General features: G+C 40.0%; 1 long non-coding RNA gene across 2 annotated transcripts; it reads right to left on the bottom strand.

Moving 5' to 3' along the window:
* Positions 1–744: 744 nt before the first annotated feature.
* LOC105006923 lies at positions 745–21,973 on the bottom strand. Of its 2 annotated transcripts, none has more exons than XR_827478.3 (3): positions 21,891–21,973; positions 2,091–2,236; positions 745–1,927 (listed from the first exon to the last, which is right to left on the bottom strand). It is a non-coding gene; the product is annotated as an uncharacterized LOC105006923 (long non-coding RNA). The 2 variants fall into 2 exon arrangements; XR_827477.3 differs by having other exon boundaries at positions 2,152–2,236.
* Positions 21,974–23,444: the final 1,471 nt, after the last annotated feature.

The following is a 23,444-nucleotide window of genomic DNA, read 5'->3' as shown; positions in this document are numbered from 1 at the left end:
AATCTGTGTGGGAAGTGTGAAGTCTTGACTGAAAACGTTTCTGACGCTGCTTTGAGACACTACTTGTTTTAGCTAGTTGATATTCTCATCGCGTCATCACATATGTCTCCGCGAGACAGCGTGGTATCGAGAATCCTCACAACCCAGTGAAGAATCTTGCACTTTGTTACCCACCGCCAGTGTCACACGGTTTAGTGTTTCTACCACAACACAAGCAAGACAAATAATGTAATGAACTGTAAAGATGGTCATTTACAGTTAGACGCTCAGCCAGTACAGGATTTAGAAAGTTGTGCATTAAATCCTTATATGTTGTACGTAGTGTATAAGAAGGTCTGACTCAGTATAGCCCCTTCATTACTCCGCCAGCTCTAGCCTTCAACTCTTAAACAGCGGCTGAAAAATTACACATAAAGAAAGATGTCTTGTGAGGGAAAGTCAATAAGGGCATTCCCCATGAAAAGCAAGAAGAGATTGAGACAGAGTGAGGGAGGAACAAAAAAAAACATAATGAGGTTATAGGAATGGAGAGAAAGAGAATGAGAGGGAGAGCAAAGAGTAATGGAAAACAAAGAGGTTGATTTGAGGGTGAGGGAGAAATATGAGTGGAATGGAAATGGGAGAAAGCAGAAATTGAGATAAACAGAGAGATATATTGTGCAGTACGCTCAGTTACATGAGGAGGCGAAGGGGATGTATTTAAAGGGATGTTTCACTGAAATTACAAAATGTCACATGGATTTTCTTACATTGCTAGCCATCAATGTAAAAGATAAGGGGGGAGTAAAGTTATACAGGAAATCAAGCATGTCCTGCCTGAAGGAGTCACCAGACATCTGTTCCACCTGGGGCCACAGAAGTAAAAGATTATGTCATGAATGTTTGCCATTTCATGTTTTATTTCTCGGTGGGTAACAGTTTTTATTACCATAGAGCAAAGGAAGCTAGCAAAGTCCCCTTTCCTTCAAAAGGAAATTCTCAACAAAGCCCCTCCATTCAGTTACCCACCTGTGTGAAAGACCAAAATGTAGATTTAGTTTTCCAGAATTTTACAAAATATATAATTTTCCTTTTTATGTTGTATATTCTAGTGGAAATTGATCTGCACATGGTCCAGCCTTGCATTTGTCCAATCCTAATTCCAAATTATAAATGATGAAAATCCCAAAACAATTACAGCTGCTTGTTGTAACTGTGTGTGATCTGTCTACGATCCTGATGGATTTCATCATATATTGCATGTATCTGCACTTCCATTCTGCACGGAATAGGTATATCATGTACATTATATCTGAAGTGTTGAACTCTTATAGTGCAGCAGAAAATAAAACATTGGAAATTGGGATAAACGGAGAAATGGATTAGAAATTGATATAAACAGTTAGATTTGGGAGAAACTGAAAGAGCGGGGAAGAGAGAGCAGTGGATTGAGGGAGAATAGTGATGAAAAGAGTCTTGAGTTTGCAGCACTCGTGTCAGGCCTCGGTAGCAGCAGAGCATGTACTCCAATCAATAGCACTTTACCATGGAGAGCAAATCAATGAAACTAGGAGAGTAATGGAATGCGTGTGAGGGGGTGGTATGTAGAGAGGGGAGAAAATTTAAATGATGGCAGAAGTAGAGGAATAGGGAAAAGGGGGGCAAAAAAGAGCAAAGAAGAAAAAAGGATTTGCAAAGTCTGATAAAATAGATGTGCTGTATCCAGAATAAACAACAAGCCACCATTTCATGAATGATCTTTCAGTGTCTCTCCGCTCAACTAATATGATGAAGAATGGAACCAAGAGGACAGAAGAAAGCACCCTTTTTGCCCCTGAAGGACCGGTTGTTAGTTTGGTGGAATAACTCTGATTCCTAGGGGAAATCATCTCCCACGATCTCAGGTGGGGGGACACAGCGATCACCAGGAAAGCACGACTTGCGGCATCTGAAAAAACAAGACATCTCCCAGTCAATCCTGATCGGGCCCAATGCATGAAATGTACACCTTAACCTACTCCATTGCTATCTGGTCTCCGTCTGGTTCTCTATGCTTTAGGGGTAATCTGCAACATAATTGCACAGGAAAGGGTCATTGGCTGCCACTTGACCTCCATGCTGGTCTTATACGACTCTCCAGCAGTGAAGCGTGCAGCAAAGAACATCACTGACCACTGCCACCTGGTAGGCTGAATCGAATCAGGAACAGGTGTGCATGTCCAGATGTGAGATGGCTTGGACAGGACAACTGTGGACGCTGAAATCAATCCAAATGTAGAATGACAAGAAAAACAAACCTCATATCAGATTGTTATTTAGAAAAATAAAGCTTTTTCAAAGCCTGTTTAACAGAACACATAAAAAAAGGACAAAAAATGTATCTCTTAAGTGACACCACAACATGGATGAGACTAAAACTTTGTTCTGGTTTACAATACAAATGAAATGCACAGAACAATCACACAAATCTAATCTCACTCAACTCTCAAAAACTGGTTTATCTTCTTAGTTCCAAAAGATCTCATTAGCAAAGTTGTTAACACATGAGGAAGATGGCACAGCTGCTAGGCTGCAACTCTTGCCAACTTCAGTAATTAGCTTCCCTATAACCAACACACGCCCGGAACAGAGACTGACAGTGACAGACAACATTGTAGCTAAGTGAGCAGCACAACATATCCCTTCCAAATATTCCCCTAAAAATTAGGTGGAAGTGGTATTAGAATTTTTAGGGGAAATGGCAAATGAATAAGCGATATAAACACATAACAATTCTGTAATCCCCAAGGAAGCTAAAATGTCCTGGGCTGTTTTTGAACAATAATTCAAAAGGTGCTGCAAAAGGTCATAGAGAAATCTGATGATTGCTTGATTGAAGTTCTCATGATAAACAAAAAGTATGTTAAATCAGTCATCATACAACTAATCATCTGGTTTTGCAAGTATTTCTTCCAGTTGCTAACGTATTAGATAAAAATCTTGACCTTTTAAATGGTCAATATGATTTCATTACACCGTAACCCAGTACATGACTGATTACAATAATGTTTTTATGAGATCACAACATGGAATAGTAACTGCACCACAATGCAAAAAGCTACATGATCCATATGTAGTATATTAATTTACTGGGGGCTGCAATGTCCTGGTAGACTGATAGGGATTGGTATCTCCGATCAATGTTGTTTTGCACAGATTTGTAGAATTAAAGGTAATTATTTAAAAAAAATAGACAAAATTCTCTTTAGGTAGGCATCTTAAATGTTTTACTATTATTATTATTATATTATTATTATTATTATTATTAATAGAAAGATCTGTGTGGATAATGAGCTGTAGACAATGTCTTGATTTATCTCCTTCTCGATTTATCTCCTTTATATCAGTAATGTATACACTCACCTAAAGGATTATTAAGAACACCTGTTCAATTTCTCATTAATGCAATTATCTAATCAACCAATCACATTGCAGTTGCTTTAATGCATTTAGGGGTGTGGCCCTGGTCAAGACAATCCCCTGAACTCCAAACTGAATGTCAGAATGGGAAAGAAAGGTGATTTAAGCAATTTTGAGAGTGTCAGGCATGGTTGTTGGTGCCAGACGGGCCGGTCTGAGTATTTCACAATCTGCTCAGTTACTGGGATATTCACGCACAACCATTTCTAGGGTTTACAAAGAATGGTGTGAAAAACATCGAGTTTGCGGCAGTCCTGTGGGCGAAAATGTCTTGTTGATGCTAGAGGTCAGAGGAGAATGGGCCGACTGATTCAAGCTGATAGAAAGCAACTTTGACTGAAATAACCACTTGTTACAACCGAGGTATGCAGCAAAGCATTTGTGAAGCCACAACACACACATCCTTGAGACGGATGGGCTACAACAGCAGAAGACCCCACCGGGTACCACTCATCTCCACTACAAATAGGAAAAAGAGGCTACAATTTGCACAAGCTCACCAAAATTGGACAGTTCAAGACTGGAAGAATGTTGCCTGGTCTGATGAGTCTCGATTTCTGTTGAAACATTCAGATGGTAGAGTCAGAATTTGGCGTAAACAGAATGAGAACATGGATCCATCATGCCTTGTTACCACTGTGCAGGCTGGTGGTGGTGGTGTAATGGTGTGGGGGATGTTTTCTTGGCACACTTTAGGCCCCTTAGTGCCAAATGGCCATTGTTTAAATGCCACGGCCTACCTGAGCATTGTTTCTGACCATGTCCATCCCTTTATGACCACCATGTACCCATCCTCTGATGGCTACTTCCAGCAGGATAATGCACCATGTCACAAAGCTCGAATCATTTCAAATTGGTTTCTTGAACATGACAATGAGTTCACTGTACTGAAATGGCCCCCACGGTCACCAGATCTCAACCCAATAGAGCATCTTTGGGATGTGGTGGAACGGGAGCTTCGTGCCCTGGATGTGCATCCCACAAATCTCCATCAACTGCAAGATACTATCCTATCAATATGGGCCAACATTTCTAAAGAATGCTTTCAGCAACTTGTTGAATCAATGCCACGTAGAATTAAGGCAGTTCTGAAGGCGAAAGGGGGTCAAACACACTATTAGTATGGTGTTCCTAATAATCCTTTAGGTGAGTGTATATAGCTTATGTTTCCTGATGAAATTGGATTAATAAAAGGGGTCCCCATACCAGTACAGAAACCAATGTGTAATTTGACAATAGAAAATGGCAAGACAGCATTTAGATTTAATTAACCAAACAGAATTAAAGTTCTCTTTGTGGCTGAAAATCTTTTCTTATGGCCCTGAAAACTGAACAGCACAAGTTTTAATTAGATTCCCCCAGTGCTCCTTCTCCCCACTATTTCTGCTGGAATCAGAGGATGTGTGTGTGTGTGTGTGTGTGTGTGTGCGCGTGCGTGCGTATATGTGTACACAATCTCAGGTTGTTTACTTTCCCTGTCTCCTTGCTAGTCATATAAAATCATTTGAAAGGACTTTGAGGTTGAAAGCAATATGGTTGAAATCTATCCGGTCCATTCAGCCATCATTGGTCATAAAGCAACAAAACACACACACAAACTCACACCTAAGAAAGCCAGTTTTCGCTCATACAGACCCCTCAAGATTTGATGATACTACTTCTATTTCAGTGATGGTTTGGACTGTTAGGTTTAAGTATTTATTTAATCTAGAGTATACCTTGTAAATTTATTTTTAAATCTTCACATGGGATCACTGTGTGCTTTATTAATGGAAAACACATGTTTAAATTATGTACAGTGGGGAGAACAAGTATTTGTATTTGCAGTACAAGTACTTGCAGGTTTTCCTACTTACAAAGCATGTAGAGGTCTGTAATTCTTATCATATGTAAACTTCAACTGTAAGAGATGGAATCTAAAACAAAAATACAGAAAATCACATTGTATTATTTTTTTATTATTAATTAGCATTTTATTGCATGAAATAAGTATTTGATCACCTACCAACCAGTAAGAATTCCGGCTCTCACAGACCTGTTAGTTTTTCTGTAAGAAGCCCTCCTGTTCTCCACTCATTACCTGTATTAACTGCACCTGTTTGAACTGTCTGAAGTTTGCCAATGCCCATCTGGATGATCCAGAGGAGGAATGGGAGAAGGTCATGTGGTCTGATGAGACAAAAATAGAGCTTTTTGGTCTAAACTCCACTCGCTATGTTTGGAGGAAGAAGAAGGATGAGTACAACCCCAAGAACACCATCCCAACCGTGAAGCATGGAGGTGGAAACATTATTCTTTGGGGATGCTTTTCTGCAAAGGGGACAGGACGACTGCACCGTATTGAGGGGAGGATGGATGGGGCCATGTATCGCGAGATCTTGGCCAACAACCTCCTTCCCTCAATAAGAGCATTGAAGATGGGTCGTGGCTGGATCTTCCAGCATGACAATGACCCAAAATACACAGCCAGGGGCAACTAAGGAGTGGTTCCGTAAGAAGCATCTCAAGGTCCTGGAGTGGCCTAGCCAGTCTCCAGACCTGAACCCAATAGAAAATCATCTTCAATGCCCTTGCTGATGGAAGGAGGTTTTCACTCAAAATCTCACGATACATGGCCCCATTCTTTCTTTCCTTTACACGGATCAGTCGTACTGGTCCCATTGCAGAAAAACAGCCCCAAAGCATGATGACGAGTTGAGTCGGTCAGATGAAACCAAAAGTTCTATTTTGGTTTCATCTCACCATATGACATTCTCCCAATCCTCTTCTGGACCATCCAAATGCTCTCTAGCAAACCTCAGACAGGCCTGGACTGGCTTAAGCAGGGGGACACATCTGGCACTGCTGGATTTGAGTCCCTGGCGGCGTAGTGTGTTACTGATGGTAGCCTTTGTTACTTTGGTCCCAGCTCTCTGCAGGTCATTCACTAGATCCCCCCGTGTGGTTCTGGGATTTTTCCTTGTGATCATTTTAACCACATGGGGTGAGATCTTACGTGGAGCCCCGGATCGAGGGAGATTATCAGTGGTCTTGTATGTCTTCCATTTTCTTATAATTGCTCCCACAGTTGATTTCTTCACACCAAGCTGCTTACCAATTTGCAGATTCAGTCTTCCCAGCCTGAGGCAGGTCATCAATTTTGTTTCTGGTTTCCTTTGACAGCTCTTTGGTCTTGGCCATAGTGGAGTTTGGAGTGTGACTGTTCAAACACGTGCCATTAATACAGGTAATGATTGGAGGACAGAGGAGTCTCTTAAAGAAGAAGTTACAGGTCTGTGAGAGACAGAAATCTTGCTTGTTTGTATGTGACCAAATACGTATTTTACCGAGGAATTCACCAATGAATCCAGCAATGTGATTTTCGTAGTTGAAGTGTACCTATGATGAAAATTACAGGCCTCTCTCATCTTTTTAAGTGGGAGAACTTGCACAATTGGTGGCTGACTAAATACTTTTTTGCCCCACTGTACTTATGTCATGCAATAAAATGTAAATTAAATTAAAATCATACAATGTGATTATCTGGATTTTTGTTTTAGATTCCGTCACTCACAGTTGAAGAGTATCTATGATAAAAATGACAGACCTCTACATGCTTTGTAAGTGGGAAAACCTGCAAAATCGGCAGTGTATCAAATACCTTTTCTCCCCACTGTATATACCTGAGCCTCCAATAAACACTCAGTGCCAAGAGTGTGCAAAGATGTCATATAGGCAAAGGATGGCTACTTGGAATAATCTAAAATATACATGTATTTTGATTTATTTAACACTTTTTGTTACTACATGATTCCATCGGTTATTTCACAGTTTTTATGTCTTCACTATTATTCTACAATGTGAAAAATATCAAAACCAAAAATATACCCTTGAATGAGTTGGTGTATCCATATTGTTAACTATTACTGAATATTATTAACATACATATATATACACACACACTACCATTCAAAAGTTTTAGGTCACATAGAAATGTTCTTGTTTCTGAAAGAAAAGCGAGTTTTTGTCCATTAAAATAAAATCAGATTGATGAGTAGACATTGATAATGTTTTAAATTACTATTGTAGCTGGAAACAGCAGATTTATATGGAATATCTACATAGGTGTACAGAGGCCCATTATCAGCAACCATCAGTTCTGTGTTCCAATGGCATGTTGTGATTGCTAATCCAAGTTAATAATTTTAAACTTTCATTCGCCTCTTCACTGTTGAGGAAAAATTTACTAATTGCAGTTACTGCTTACAGTTCCCATAAAGTAACTAGCTTTGTTACTACGTTACTTTCTGTTTCTTAGTACAGGTACTGCCTCATGCTACCAGTAGTGACAAGGACATGAGCAAAGTGGAAAAACTAGAGAAGAATCAATAAGAAAGGATAAGGAGAGAGCAATTATCTGTGACCACCTCCTGCAAAACAATTCTCTTTTTTGGGGTTGTCTTGCTGTTGCCTCTCCAGTGCATCTGTTGTCACTTTAATTCACACCAAAACAGGTGAAATTGATACACAATCACTTATGCTACCTAACTGGACAGGTTTATATCCCTGAGGTTTAATTGACTTGGTGCTATACTGTGATGATTACGTTTTCCCTTAATTTCTTTGAGGAGTGTATAATATACAAATGCATACACACATACATGAATATACCCTGTATATTTAGTTGCGAGGGGACAGCAAGGACACCAAGACAAATTCTGTTTGTGATGCCTGTGAGCAATTTATTATCACAACAAATAGGAAAATAAGAAAGCAAATAGAACGAAACTGAAAAAGGTCAGCTACTCGGGCATGGCAGCTCTTCCCTTGGTCCCATTAGGCAAGTCCCACGCTGTGGTGTTGTATTCAGTGTCTGCCACTACCCTGTTATCTCCAGGGTTTACCTCTCCCTTTATAGCCATGTTGATTATTTGAATGAGAGGTAAGTGTGGGAGGATAAGGCTGGCACTCCCAGCTGCCTACAGAAAGTTCCAGCATCTCTTGGTGCCTTCCCGGTGCATACTGTCCAAGTTGGTGAACCTCCACTGGGAGCTTGCACTTCCGCAATAGGGATAAGACACTGATGGGGCAGATCTGTCACTTTATAAATATTATAATTTACAGGAACAGTGTCTTGATAAAGTCTCAATTAAGAACTTTTGTTTAAATTAGTATGTGGATCTACATTTTCCCAAACTTTCCTCAGGAAACCCTACTGGTTGTGGAGATTGCGCAATTGATTCAGCCTGTCAATAAACACAACAAAAAGCCTACATTACAATAATACAAAATATTTAAATGTATTGTTCTTTAAAAGGATTAACAAAAAATATATTATGTTTAAATTGTTATTGCTTCTTTAAGGTCCCCAAAGAACCGTAAAAAAGTCTACAGGCACCAAAAGGGATGTAAACATAGCAACACTTTTTGGCTGATTTTTATTTTAAAGAACCTCGAAATATATATCTGACAATTTTTGCATAGTCTGGAATTCTTAATATTTTTTTAAAAAGCAAACTCAATATGATTTTCATTGCCAGCCTTCCTGTTAAGCATTATTTTGACAGACATCTGGTTTGCAAGCTAGTCAGGCACAGGTACTGAACATTAACCTTCTCTTTCTTTGTAGATGTTTATCTCCCTCTGGACAAATGAGGAATTCTAATGTGATCATGAGATCAGTTTGGATTATCTACAGGGCAGACTATATTTTACAGAATCATCACAAAATCTATTTGTACTCACCAAATAGACTGATGACACCAGATATTATAACTTAACATTTAAAAATGTTATTGTTGTTGAAGGTACTGTATATACAGAAAATAGACTGCAATAATAGGTTATTTTCATTACGTTCAACTTTTCAGTATATAATCTCCTCCAGTGTGACTAACAATAGTCTAAACTGGCCCACTGTGTGAATCGAACCCACAACATGCCATGTTCCTCAACATAACACAATATACAAATCATAAAGAAGGTTATAATGTTTAAACCATGTGCATTTACTCAAACTCAAGGTTTCATGTGAGTGGAAACCAGATCATGATAAAGATAGATGTTTGCTAATCATCAAATAAAATGAACTGTGCAGCAAAATAGGTCATTGATGGAATAAACAAAACTGAACTGTATTCATAAATGTTGCAATGACAATTTTTCACATTCACAGTGTTTCCTACAGGATTCTGTGTTGGCAGCAGGGGCATTGATTGTCCGAGGAGGGGTCTGAGGGCAATCGTTCCTTGTAGAACAGCTGTTAGATGGTAAATAAGTAGACTACAGATTCCAAGACAAAATATCACAGATAAGACCACTAAGGCCATGATTTTACTGTAGAAATGGAGCCAACAAGAACAATTTCTTCCACTGCAGCTTGCCAGCATGAATCTGACTATACATTAGTAATCTAATGATTTCGCTCTCTAGTGCAGTTCAAACTCAAAAAGTGAAAAAAAACGAAAGCATGTGAACAAAACATGTTTTACCTATAAAACACTGTCTTGGGGGCTGGTTCAGAAGATTGCAGACTCCTGAATACTTGGAGTGCAGCTAATCCTCTTGCTTATGTTAGCTTTATCCTACTTTTTTCCACCAGTTCGATGTATAGAACTAGCCAGAATTGCCGTTTGCGGATTTCATTCAGATTTCCTTGGTTTACTTTTCTGGTCCAGGACTAGAGGCTTTTTGTGCTACCTGTGCTGTTCCTGCTTTGGATTATTCTGTCTGTAAAGAAAACAACTCCTTTAATAAAATATGAAAGTTTATCTGGTCTCATTTTTATCCGCCCGCTTTGAATTTTGTTGACGATTAAAACACTGTCACAGAGTCTTTCAATATTCCACATTTTGTTGCTGCCATAACTGAGCATGTTTGAAATAAAAAGTTAGAAATGTGTTGAAAGAAATCAATAATAGGTTTTTGATGTACTATAAATCACAACTTGCACATACATTTTTGTACTCTGTGTGACCTTGTGACCAACCGATATTGGGTGCTGCTTTCAGTTCTCATTAAGAGAGTACAGAAAATTGATTGCAGGCTGAGCCGAGTAAGATAGCCATCTTAACGCTTGACTATTTTTGCAAAAGCAGCTGACGTTACAGGAAGCCAAAAAGCCCCCCCAATTTTCTTTTGCTGTGGCGGTGTACTGTAGATTCAGGATTGGCATATCGCTGCAGAAGAGCAGTTCAAGAAACATTGCATTACAATATGTCTATAATCCCAGTACAGGAAAGAACACAGAGACATCCACATGTCACTTGTTTGGCAGAACTTGTTTTGGAAACCGAAATGAACATCTAATACAGGTGCTGGTCATATAATTAGAATATCATCAAAAAGTTGATAGCTGGTTTAAGGACCATGGTATCCCTGTTCTTAATTGGCCAGCAAACTCGCCTGACCTTAACCCTATAGAAAATCGATTGGGTATTGTGAAGAGGAAGATGCGATATGCCAGACCCAACAATGCAGAAGAACTGACGGCCACTATCAAAGCAACCTGGGCTCTCATAACACCTGAGCAGTGCCACAGACTGATCGACTCCATGCCATGCCGCATTGCTGCAGTAATTCAGGCAAAAGGAGCCCCAACTAAGTATTGAGTGTTGTACATGCTCATACTTTTCATGGTCATACTTTTCAGTTGGCCAACATTTCTAAAAATCCTTATTGGTCTTAAGTAATATTCAAATTTTCAGAGATATGGAAATTGGGATTTTTATTAGGTGTCAGTTATAATCATCAAAATTAAAAGGAATAAACATTTGAAATATATTAGTCTGTGTGCAATTAATGAATATAATATACAAGTTTCACTTTTTGAATGGAATTACTGACATAAATCAACTTTCTGATGATATTCCAAATATATGACCAGCACCTGTATATGGCTATTCTGAAATAATCATTGTCAGCCACAGAGACACTTAGCTCTATGGAAAATGTTATTTTCTTATTTGTTATGGGCTTTGGTTCAATCAGTAGACTGAAGAGATTTAATGCAAACTTTGTCCCAATTGTAGGACAATCTTAGCCAGGCTGATGCAAACGAAGTTATTACATAGCAAAAAGCAGTGACTCAATTGTCTGAATTAATATGACAGTTGTGTCTGCGTTAAAGGCTGTGGTAGACAGAGGACCAAGCATGGGGCAAAAATGGAAAGAGGGCCTACAAAAAGCACTTACTAGAAAAAACTATGGAACAAACCTCACAGAATCATTTGATTGACATTGACAGTGGCATCGTTAGGCCTGGGCGTTCATGAATAGCCCCGGATCTCCAATTGACCAAAAACGTAATAGCCCCTGATCTATTAATCTATAATTCTGCTAGCATGCGCCTCAATTTTCTTGTAACATGTACATTCAGAACCTTGTACTTTCTGTCCCGGGGGGAAGGCAGGGCTGAGCCCCAAATGTATTGTGATCCTAGCAACGCCTCTGGACATTGATATTAACCAATTCTGCGTTATTTCATATTGTTACCATTTATGCATTCTCAATGAGGATATGAATGAGGACCTACAATATAGCTTGCTTTTAACCACAGTCAGCACTCTTAACAACAGAATTGTGTAATTGTTGGGTTTGGGGCTCAACATAAAGATCTGCATATCGCTAATGTTTCAGCAAGCTTGGAAAACTGTTGTTTCATGAAAGGTGCGATTAATATCTACTGTATATGCTCTGGGCATATAGCACAATATTTAAGTGATATTATGCAACATTATTTCATAGACAGTTAAACATGAAGTGTAAGGTTGGGAAGGCATCCTTTGTAAACCTCAGAGAAGATAAAGAGTAGGAACAGCAAGAGGGAGTTGATGACAACACACAATCATCATCATCATCATCATCAGCAGCAGCCGTGGTGGATAGGCTGCTGTGGTGATATCATGGCCAAGGTCATGAAGGCTGAAAGAAGACCACCACTGAATAAGATTCACATGTTGAAGCGTATAGATTGGACTAAGAATTACCTGAAGACAGATTTTTCAAAGGTTTTATGGACAGATGAAATGAGTGACTTTTGATGGTCCCAATGAATGGGCCCGTGGCTGGATCACTAATGGACACACGGCACCACTTCAAGTCAGGCACCAGCCAGGTGGAGGAGGGGTACTGGTATGGGCTGCAATCATTAAAGATGAGGTAGTTGGACCTTTTCGTGTTGAAGATGGACTGAAACTCAACTCCCAAACCTACTGCCAGTTTCTGGAAGAAAACTTCTTCAAGCAGTGGTACAGGAAGAGGTCCTCAGCATTCAAGAAGGCCATTATCTTTATGCAGGACAATGCTCCATCACATGCATCCAAGTACTTCACTGTTGGCTAGCAAGCAAGGGCCTCAAAGATGCCTGAATAATGACCTGGCCCCCTTCCTCACCTGACTTAAATCCTATTGAGAATTTGTGGGCCCTTCTCAAACGTGAGATTTACAGTCAGGGAAGAAAATACATCTCTTTCAACAGCATTTGGAAGGCTGGGGTTGCTGCTTCAGCGAAAGTTGGTTGTGAACAGATCAAGAAACTGACAGACTAATGATGGCAGGCTCATGGCAGTTATTGAAAAGAAGGGTGGCTACATTGGTCACTAAATATTTTTGTGTTGTCATATTTTTATTAATTGTCATTTTGTGTTTCTTATTTCTTACACTTACTTTAAAAATGTAGAATAAACTATTTTTGTAATTTAGTTGCCTAATAATTTTGTCCACCAATTGTTGCCTAGTAATTGTGCACACTTGAATATTACCCTGAGAAAGATCATTACTCACTTTTCCTTTGTTAAACATTAAGGTTTGAGGTTCAATTATATTTTGGATTGACATAAAGCATTGGGATAGTTAGAAAATTAAATAAATCTTGAGAAATACGATGTGCCTAATAATTGTGCACACAGTGTAGGCACCTCAGATTCATAGGGCTGCGATGTGATGATAAAATTATTATTATCGATGCATCTTGTTGCACATTTTTTTCTATATGGGATTTCTTTTTTCTCACTGTGTGACTACTGTACATTCAAAGCAACATATTTTTAATGATCCATAATGAATTTACTTCCAATGTCTTTTGCTACTAAAACAAATGGAAGCGATGCGGCAAGTCAACTGGAAGGTTACATTTGCCAGCATTCAACTCCGGAAACAATTAGAGACAAATGCACCTTTTTCTTTCCTTTCCAAAAAAGGAAGGTTTTGAGTGAAGACCTTCCTTTTTGACTTTTTTGGATAGGAAAGAAAAAGGTGCAGTGGTCTCTTAATTGTTTCCGGAGTATATCCCAGCATTGCAAAGAACCAAAAGGAAAAGGGTGCTTGTAGCAGCATACTTATAGTAAATTAATACAGACTTCAGCATATTCTGAATCACTAACATATAAAATAACAAGACTTCTAACCCACATCCTCCTGTTATGTGCAAATGAGCAACACTGGGCGAAATTATCATATATCGTTTACAGATATGACTAATGTCCTATAAATATGATATACTGAATCCCAATATGGACTCATGCGGTTTCTGAGGATATCAGGACTTCTGGAATACTGATAGTATAATGACTATTATTTATCTCCCAGTCATAATATACGGTTAACAGACATGACCTAATGTCCTATACATATGATATACTACATCCTAATACTGAGTTAGGCTGTGTCTAAATAAATCAGGACATTTGCTGAACAAAAAAACATAAGCAAATATTTAAAGGCAAAAATGATGGGATTTGTGTCTATATACACTCACCTAAAGGAACACCATACTAATACTGATGGAGATTTGTGGGATGCACATCCAGGACACGAAGCTCCCGTTCCACCACATCCCAAAGATGCTCTATTGGGTTGAGATCTGGTGACCGTGGGGGCCATTTCAGTACAGTGAACTCATTGTCATGTTCAAGAAACCAATTTGAAATGATTCGAGCTTCGTGACATGGTGCATTATCCTGCTGGAAGTAGCCATCAGAGGATGTGTACATGGTGGTCATAAAGGGATGGACATGGTCAGAAACAATGCTCAGGTAGGCTGTGGCATTTAAACAATGCCCAATTGGCACTAAGGGGCCTAAAGTGTGCCAAGAAAACATCCCTCACACCATTACACCACCACCACCAGCCTGCACAGTGGTAACAAGGCATGATGGATCCATGTTCTCATTCTTTATACGCCAAATTCTGACTCTACCATCTGAATGGCTCAACAGAAATCGAGACTCATCAGATCAGGCAACATTCTTCCAGTCTTCAACTGTCCTATTTTGGTGAACTCGTGCAAATTTCCTATTTGTAGTGGAGATGAGTGGTACCCAGTGGGGTCTTCTGCTGTTGTAGTCCATCCGCCTCAAGGTTGTGCGTGTTATGGCTTCACAAATGCTTTGCTGCATACCTCGGTTATAACGAGTGGTTATTTCAGTCAAAGTTGCTCTTCTATCAGCTTGAATCAATCGGCCCATTCTCCTCTGACCTCTAGCATCAACAAGGCATTTTCGCCCACAGGACTGCCACATACTGGATGTGTTTCCCTTTTCACACCATTCTTTGTAAACCCTAGAAATGGTTGTGCGTGAAAATCCCAGTAACTGAGCAGATTGTGAAATACTCAGACCGGCCCGTCTGGCACCAACAACCACGCCACGCTCAAAATTGCTTAAATCACCTTTCTTTCCCATTCTGACATTCAGTTTGGGGTTCAGGAGATTGTCTTGACCAGGACCACACCCCTAAATGCATTCAAGCAATGGCCATGTGATTGGTTGATTAGGTAATTGCATTAATGAGAAATTGAACAGGTGTTCCTAATAATCCTTTAGGTGAGTGTATATATATATTCATGTTTTATTTATTAAATTTGTGCTTTCTCTCTGTTTGGTTGCTACAGACACAATCCCATTCTTTAAAAACATTCTTAAAGAAAATAAGGATGTCCATAAACCACATCCAACACAAATACTTTAACAACTGTTATGGAAATTCTTGAACTGATGTAAACTTAGTCCTGTATAAATGGGTTACTAGTTAGTCCCCATGTTTAGATAAGAAAAGGAATGTAGGAGAGGGGGATCTGGGGTTTATAGTCATTATTGACTGGTATCAGCAGATTATAGGGTTACTCCTAAATCTGCCTACCTGTATAACCTATCAGAGAATCTGTTGTTTGTCCAGATACTGTATGTCCTTTCCAGAGTTGAAAAAGTTACCCACGTGGGGGAGGACAGCCTGCCCCTAGGTAGTAGTAGAACAAAGGGAATGTGTTTTATTGTCATAGGACAGCTGGGCAGTAACGTACCACACCCGCTACTAACTGTAATAAATACTGACTGTTCATGTATTTACCTCAGATTCCTCAGAGGATTATTCTATAAGCTTTTGACGAGTCTCTCTGTTTGCAAATAAACTGCAAATTGTGCCAAGAGAATTTTGTCTCTAAACTTACTCCTTTCAGAGTTCCTATCGATGGAATTACCATCACACAACTAAGATGTTTTTCAAAATAAACACTATAAACAATTATGCAGTACTCATTATGCAACATTTAATAATAAAGAACCCAACATATTTGCCCACAAAGCATGGGTAAATGTTTGATACATATGATATTCTTGTTGTATGATCAAGCTTATAAACAACACTTAGATTTTTCACAGCCTGTTCTGTATTTACATAGTGTGGCAATTATTGTAAAGGGTGCTGGACTGGTGGTAATTACACAATCATTCCTTTAGATTACACACATCTGGCTGATGGTAGTCTTACCACCACAGTAACATTTCCCTCCCTTGCATTAGAAAATGCATGTTCATTAGGCAGTTTTATCCATGTTAAAAGAAAAACTGCATCATAATCTATTAACTATGAAGCATTTGGCATTTTCCATGTTATTGCAAGACTAGATGTAGGATGGACATCATTGCATCCATGCTTTTTTCGTTGCATCCATGCTTTTTTGACCGAATGCGACAAGGATCCAGGGGTCACCAACAGACTCCTGCCCAAAAAGAGACGCCAACAAGCAGGCACCACCATAACAGATCTCAGAATACCATTCAATGCTCAGGCCCCAGTTGCGCCGAGCATTGGCTCACATTTTCCCGCAGTGACCGCCGCAGATCCTTAAGCCCAAGCCCGCCAAAAATTATGCTGGAGGCCATTTGGAAGTTACTTAGAAAGCTTGCTAACATTAAAATAAATTAAATGGCTACTCACTGCAAATTCCTGCATCCAAGCCCAAATTATATTTTTCATGTAGGTCCTCTCACAAAGATTAGGCAAGGTTAGCATCAACTTCTGGGTTCTGGCATGTTCGGCGAAATTTGTATATATGTAGCTTGGTGTGTTACAGTACTGTATTAGTAGGCTAAACTAGCCCTTTCTACTACATAGGCTGTGGTACATTTTACAAACTTTTTGCACTTTTTCAGCTAAAATTGCATTGCATTTAATAACTTTGTGTTTGGTTCATTTGATTTTGTAGAAAAATAGGCAAGATGGAGGGCACCATCAACGAAATTAAAGAATCCATCAACTAGATAAAATCAAAGATGGATGTCAGTAAAAGTGGTAAAGGGAGCATGCAACTGCCACTGGAGCTATGTGTAGGCTGCAACTCTCTGTTATACATATTTTACAGCTGAGGCAAAAGCCTAGAATAAATAATTTGCATTCACATTGGTAACAAACTAAAAATGGTTTATGTCAACTAAGTTGTGTGCTGGCTTTGAGAAAATGTTTAGTTGGTTTTCCGGTTTTTCACGCTGAAAAACTTAATCAGCAGTAACATTCTATTCATTCACATGCTTGCTGTTGAAGATGGAGATAATTCCATCATACTCTCAGTTTCTAATTGTTCTTAAAATCTCTCTTATATTAATATATATGTGCTTTTTGAGGTGTAAATCGGCTACAGCAAGTAGGCTATTAGGCATGGCCGTTTCTGGGAGCCAGTGAGTCTCCGATGTCAGATGAGGAGGGCGGCAATGAACATAAAACATAAGTTTTGTCTCCAAAGTGGTGGTCTTCCAAACTTACTTGCATCATTCAACAATGCCAAAGGGCACTGGATGATAACCGCAAAAAGGGAAAGGATCCCAGGTTTAGCCACACCAGAGTGAGACTTGGGAGGGAGAGCACTAGAGAAACATTAAGCCAACTTTCCAATGATTAAAAAGATTAAATTGAGACATAGACCCAATATTCATGGATAGTTAGTTTTGAAATTAATGCTGTTGACTGAAATATTAATTCTGTGTTTGTTGTGATTGTTGGATGTTTTCAGACAATTATAGTATATGTTTACAAGTGTATTGCTAATGTTGATATTTCCTTGGCTGTTTTAATAAATAAATATCTAACCAGTGATCACAGTCAAACTTTTTTCATTAAAAAAATCAGTAAGCACTTCAGATGTGTCACGATGGTAGATATGGAGACGGAGGCAAGCGCAGAAGTTCGAGGGTTTCCCCCTTTTATTAAACAAAAGTAATGAAACAACTAAACTGAGTGCCGGGCACTACGATAAGTCCCAAAAGTCCAATGGGTCTGGGGCACAGGGGGCACAGGGGGCACAGGGGGCACAGGGGGCACAGGGGGCACAGGGGGCACAGGGGGCACAGGGGGCACAGGGGGCACAGGGGGCACAGGGGGCACGACAGGTGTACATACACATATACACACAATGACCAACGATGACAAGGAGAAAAGGGCTGAACTAAATACACTGAGAAACGAGGAGAACAGAAACAGGTGGGGGCCAAACACAGGTGAATTGAATATACCGATTGACAGAAACAAGAACAGGAAAGACCATACAAGGACAAGACAAGGACACACAGAAAACACGAAGCGGAATGGTCCCTTCCGGAAGGGGCCATTACAAGATGCATGCATGTGGCTTTTTTTGTGGGTTGTTGTATTAATCTCAACCAATTACAGTTTCTTTCCGGTTTCAAATTATCGTCAAATTATTTTGTAGGCTATGGACAAGACATGAAGTATGCCATTTCCTGAGCAACATACTCTCCAGATATAATACACATTCCTTCAGTTATAAGGAAACCTGATTCTTCAAGTAGACGATATGATCCGAATCCGGTCATAGGCTGTATGTACATTTTCCTAATGTCATACCGTACATGTATTGGGCATATCTTGGCCTGGGTAGAGTGGAAGAGGAATGTTTTTTTTACATCAGAATTCAAGATTTTAATGTCCATTAGGGACATGATAGGCTATCTGGACAAGAAACATTTCATGTACATACCCCAAATATTGTCCACATTCCTGACATATTTTGAATTAGATGTAGGACCCTACATCAAATATATTGAGCATTGTTTAGAATCATTAGATATTCTCTGAGTATGATAGCATGTGAACACGAACAAGGTAGGTATGGCATTCATAAATGAGTCTGATATCCCTGAGACTGCATATGGTGGTATGGAAATGGTGACTCAAAGTTCCTTAAAGAATGCTTAAAAAGGCAAATACGGATACCAAAATGTGCCATGATAAGAAATCAATAACAGCTGTGGTCAGAGATTGTTAAATCCATATTTTGTAGTCTCTTTTTTTCAAATGTGGGAAAAATACAGCCTTGTATATATCTGTATTTTCAGGGTTTTCGCCCAGTGCAATATAATCCTTCAGACAAAAAAACCCAAAACATTTTGCTGTACCAAAATCACACAGCTTTCATACAAGAAAAATGCTTGTGGACTTCAGCATATTCTGAATAACTAGTAACATACAAAGCTGCACTTACACAAATAAAGAAGTCTAAGACACTTGATTTCAAACAAAATCCTGAGCATAGAATCCTTCAGAACAAAAAAAAACAATTTTGCTGAATACCACAATCAAAAACAGCTTTCGTACAAAAATACCTAAATGAACATCTGCAGAGAGGAGAGTCAAACTGTTGAGTCACTTTTTGTAAATGGCTGCACTGATACACTCTGTAGAGGGCAGTGTAGTAAACCTACTTAAGACTCTGGGTTTACTTCCAGATCTGTTTACAGCATATTGATGTCACATCATATTGATACAATATAGGCCACAATGCCAATGTGTGGAAGTGCAAATGTGTTTAGTAAATTTTTAGCTCTGTAAAATATCTTCGAGATGGGATGTTGTATCTCGGCTCCAAAGTGTGCAACATAGCGTGAAAACCCTGTTTCTCAATGATGGAATACGGAGGCAAATCCTTGGCAATAAAAGTTGCGATAGAGTTTGTAATTCGCTTCTCCATTTCAGAGTTGGGAGGAAGCTTTGACATTGCTTACTCGATGGTCCTCTTGTTGGCAGCTACAACCAGGTGGTTTCTTCCTCCTCCGGGTGGAAAGGTGTAAGATGGTTTCTCATTTTTCTAAAATATTTGTGTTCAGTTTGACACAACTTGCATACAGTGAGGCTCTGGTCCAGGTCATTTTTCCCTTCAATTTCATAGAAGACAAAGTGCTTCCATACACTAGCTTCTAATCCAGAGGGTGCAGGTCAGATTTCCCGCTCAGCCATCTCGTGTCTTATATGCAAGCCATGGACTGTCCGGGCGCTGCACTTATGCACTTCCAAGTTCTGCCTTTTGCATTCCGCCAACATTCTGTTAGCAATTAACGTTTAGAAAAACGATTCATCAAATCTATTTTTCCACCCACCCCAGTGTGCGTGAGATTGTACAGTATGTGTGGGACTAACACCTCAAATTTTCAGCACTCTGACTGCTTGAGTATAAGACCATCTGTTTCTGTACGGTTCCTGTCTGACCGACCCAGTGATGCACTGGGCTGTCTCCATCACACGCTTTACCACACCATGCTTTGATCCAGCCAGGACACTCTTGGTAGTACAACAATACTATTCAAAGGAGGACATGGGGACATGCTACATTTCTTCTGTCACCTTAGGGGTAGAGTTGTTGTTGTTGTACCCTCTTGACAGCATTGGTGGCATTGATTGTCTATGACAAGTCCTCGGCTATGTTGAGGAAGGAGGAACTTAAAACTGCTGTCTATTGTAGCACAGTTGAAGGGGTTTGGGGCGTTCCCTCTGCATCCGAGTCAGCTATCATTTCCTTTGTTTTGATGACACAGGAGGAGAGGTTGTAGTTCGGGCACGACAAGACCAGTTTGTTTACCTCCTGCCCACAGGCTGACTCCTTGTTGTTGGTCGTTACGCCTCGTGAGTGAACAGGGAGTAGAGCAGAGGACTGAGGACACGTCCCTGGGACACCCCAGTATAATGTTATTTAGGATGAGGTGTTTTTGCCAATCCTTTGGTCTGCCTGTCAGAATGTCATGTATACAGCTGAACCAAGTTCAGAGGGCTCAGGACTTAGTGCAGAGATTTGAGGGGACAATGTTGAATGCTGAAATATAGTAATTAAACAGCATTCTCACACAGGTATTCCCCTTCTCTAAGTCTGCTGCTGCCTTGTGAACAACAAACACTATGGCATCCTGATCGATATGCAGTAGGGAAATAGGAGTCGGGCCAGTATCCTGGCAATCTGCCTCTGATATGAGCAATGACAAGCCATTCAAAGCAATAAATGATAAAAGGAGTAAAGTGTGACCCAGAAATAACCATTAAGATATTTTACCTTGGGTTTCTTGGGCACTGGCATGCTGGCAAATGGCAACTACAGCCTGTGATAAGTTGAAAACGTCCATTAAGACACGTGTCAGCTGTTTGGCACACACTCTGAATGGGGGTGAGGGAAGCCATCTGGACTACCAGCCTTGTGAGTGTTCACTTGAGTGTCTCTAACATTAGCCTCAGAGAGTAAGAGCACCTGGTCTTCTGGAGCAGTAAGAGCTTTCCTGGTTGGCTCACTGTTGTCCACCTTAAAGCCAGCAATGAACTAGTGTAGAGCTCATCTGGGAGGGAGGCATCAGCTGGCACCATGCAGCCGGATTTACCTTTTTAATCCATGATGGCGTAGTCCTTGCCACATGTACTATGAGTCTGAGTTAAACATAGATTCAAGCTGGAGTCTGTCCTTTGTTTTTGCATCCTTATTGGATTTGAGGACAATATATTGTTATGAATCGTGTGCAACCAAGTCATTTGTGGTTCTTCATGGAGACATTCTTTCACTGACAGTCTGCCTACCCACACAGAGCTGAAACCATTGATCCTCTGCTCTATATTACACACGCAATTTAGAAGTTGGCCAACTTAATATTTTTTCTAGATTATTTCAAATATTTAGATCTAGAGGGAGTTGCAATGTTTTTTAATAGAAGGGAAGGCTCATGTGCAAACATTCTTGACGGTGGGGAGGGGACTGCATTTTTCTATTCATTAATACCTAGCATTTCACTACCCCCCCCCCCCCCAATAAATAACTGTCACTGAGTCTTAGAGCTAAGCATGTAGCTTTGGTATCAAAATCAGACATTATTGCATGTGCGTTTTACAGAAGTGAATAACATTAACGTACAAACAAATGATGCTCAACTTACTTAGCACCATCATTCTCCAGTACATTGTCCTTTGGCAGTGTTGATTGAGGACAGGTGTGGAGGCTGATTGGCAGGGACTAGCAGCTGGGGCATTTAGAGCTGCATTTGAAGCGACTTGTTAAGGTGTTGCACACAAGAGTGGAGGCTGATTAGCAATATGTAGCAGCTGGAGCTTGTTGGGTTTCTAGCATGCCGCATTCAATACAATCAGGTAAGTGTTCTAATAAAGTCAGGTCCTCTGCAGAATATCTGTTAATCCATACATTTTCATAACAAGAGTAGGCAACTAGTCAGGAAAACCTCAAACACTTGAATGCGTGAACATCATTACAAATGACAGTATTGTAATATAAAGGTTTTAGGAAGATTTTGTGCCACCCCCCCTTCTGATTATGCTTGGTCCTGTCCACTCTCTGTAAAGAAGTCCAGAACAGCTTGTATTTCTGGGAATCTCAGCTTTCAGGAATTGGGTCATAACAGCTTATTGCTCATACCGTTCAAATGTTAGACTTACATTTGCAGGAGAGAAACGGAACAGCATTCGGTTTATCATAAGCGCATTTAAGGGGTGTCGGAGGTTACTCATCTAACTGCAGTTCCATGTACTTAGCGGTGCAGTTTTGTTTCGTTCAGAGCTTCTCTCATGACCCCATTTACAAATCGAGTAAACCCTTTGGGAAACATTCTCTTTCCTTGCTTTCCCTTTGCTTCTACTCCATGACCATGTAAGAGCAGGGGGTAAATGAAGAGAGCAGTGTTTTTCCTGACTAAAGTACCTTGCTCCCTGCTGGTTCGATTCACTTTATATTGAGGACATTACAGCTCTCAAGATAATCCACAGAGACCTTAGCACTGATTCTGACCTGTCTATGCATCTGCATTAAACTGGGTACACACACATGCACACATGCACACAAACACACACACAAGCTGGCAGACAAACAGACTCACACAGAGACACCCTGTTGTTATTACACTTTGAAAAAAAGCAATTTCCCAGAGGCTACTGGGCTGCTTCAGGATGACTCTGCTTTTTCTCTCCTCTGTGGGCCAGCACATACACACACTCACACAGATTTGCACACATTCACACACTATGCACTGAAAAGAAAAAGGGGTTTTCATTTTGACCCTGTAGGGGAATACTTTTTTTGTGCTGAGGAGAACCTTTTCATATCAGTTCTTTGTATAACCCTTTGTACGGTGCTTTATTACACTGATAGAATCAGATGGTTCTTCATTAAACTGTCAGCCAACCCAGCGCTCCAGAGGAAGCACCCACTAGCTTCTGAGCCTCAGCCAGCTTGCACAAGCCTAACCTGCCGCAGGAGTCGCTACAGTGTGTTATTGACACAACGCAATCCCTGATAGTAAGCCCTCCCACAGCCACTTGGTGCTGGGTCAACATGCACCGTCCTCTTTGACATAACCTGTGCATTTTAGTAGCTGGACTTGGAATGTTATTTCACTTTCATGCCCCTTGCTCCCTAATAGAGGAGCAATAGAGAACAAAGGCACATATATAGTAAGCAGGTGTTACATTGGGTAGAGACA

This window comes from Esox lucius, chromosome 1 (genome assembly GCF_011004845.1).
Source record: "Esox lucius isolate fEsoLuc1 chromosome 1, fEsoLuc1.pri, whole genome shotgun sequence".
Lineage (NCBI taxonomy): Eukaryota > Metazoa > Chordata > Actinopteri > Esociformes > Esocidae > Esox > Esox lucius.
This window is presented reverse-complemented; position numbering and strand designations above follow the sequence as displayed.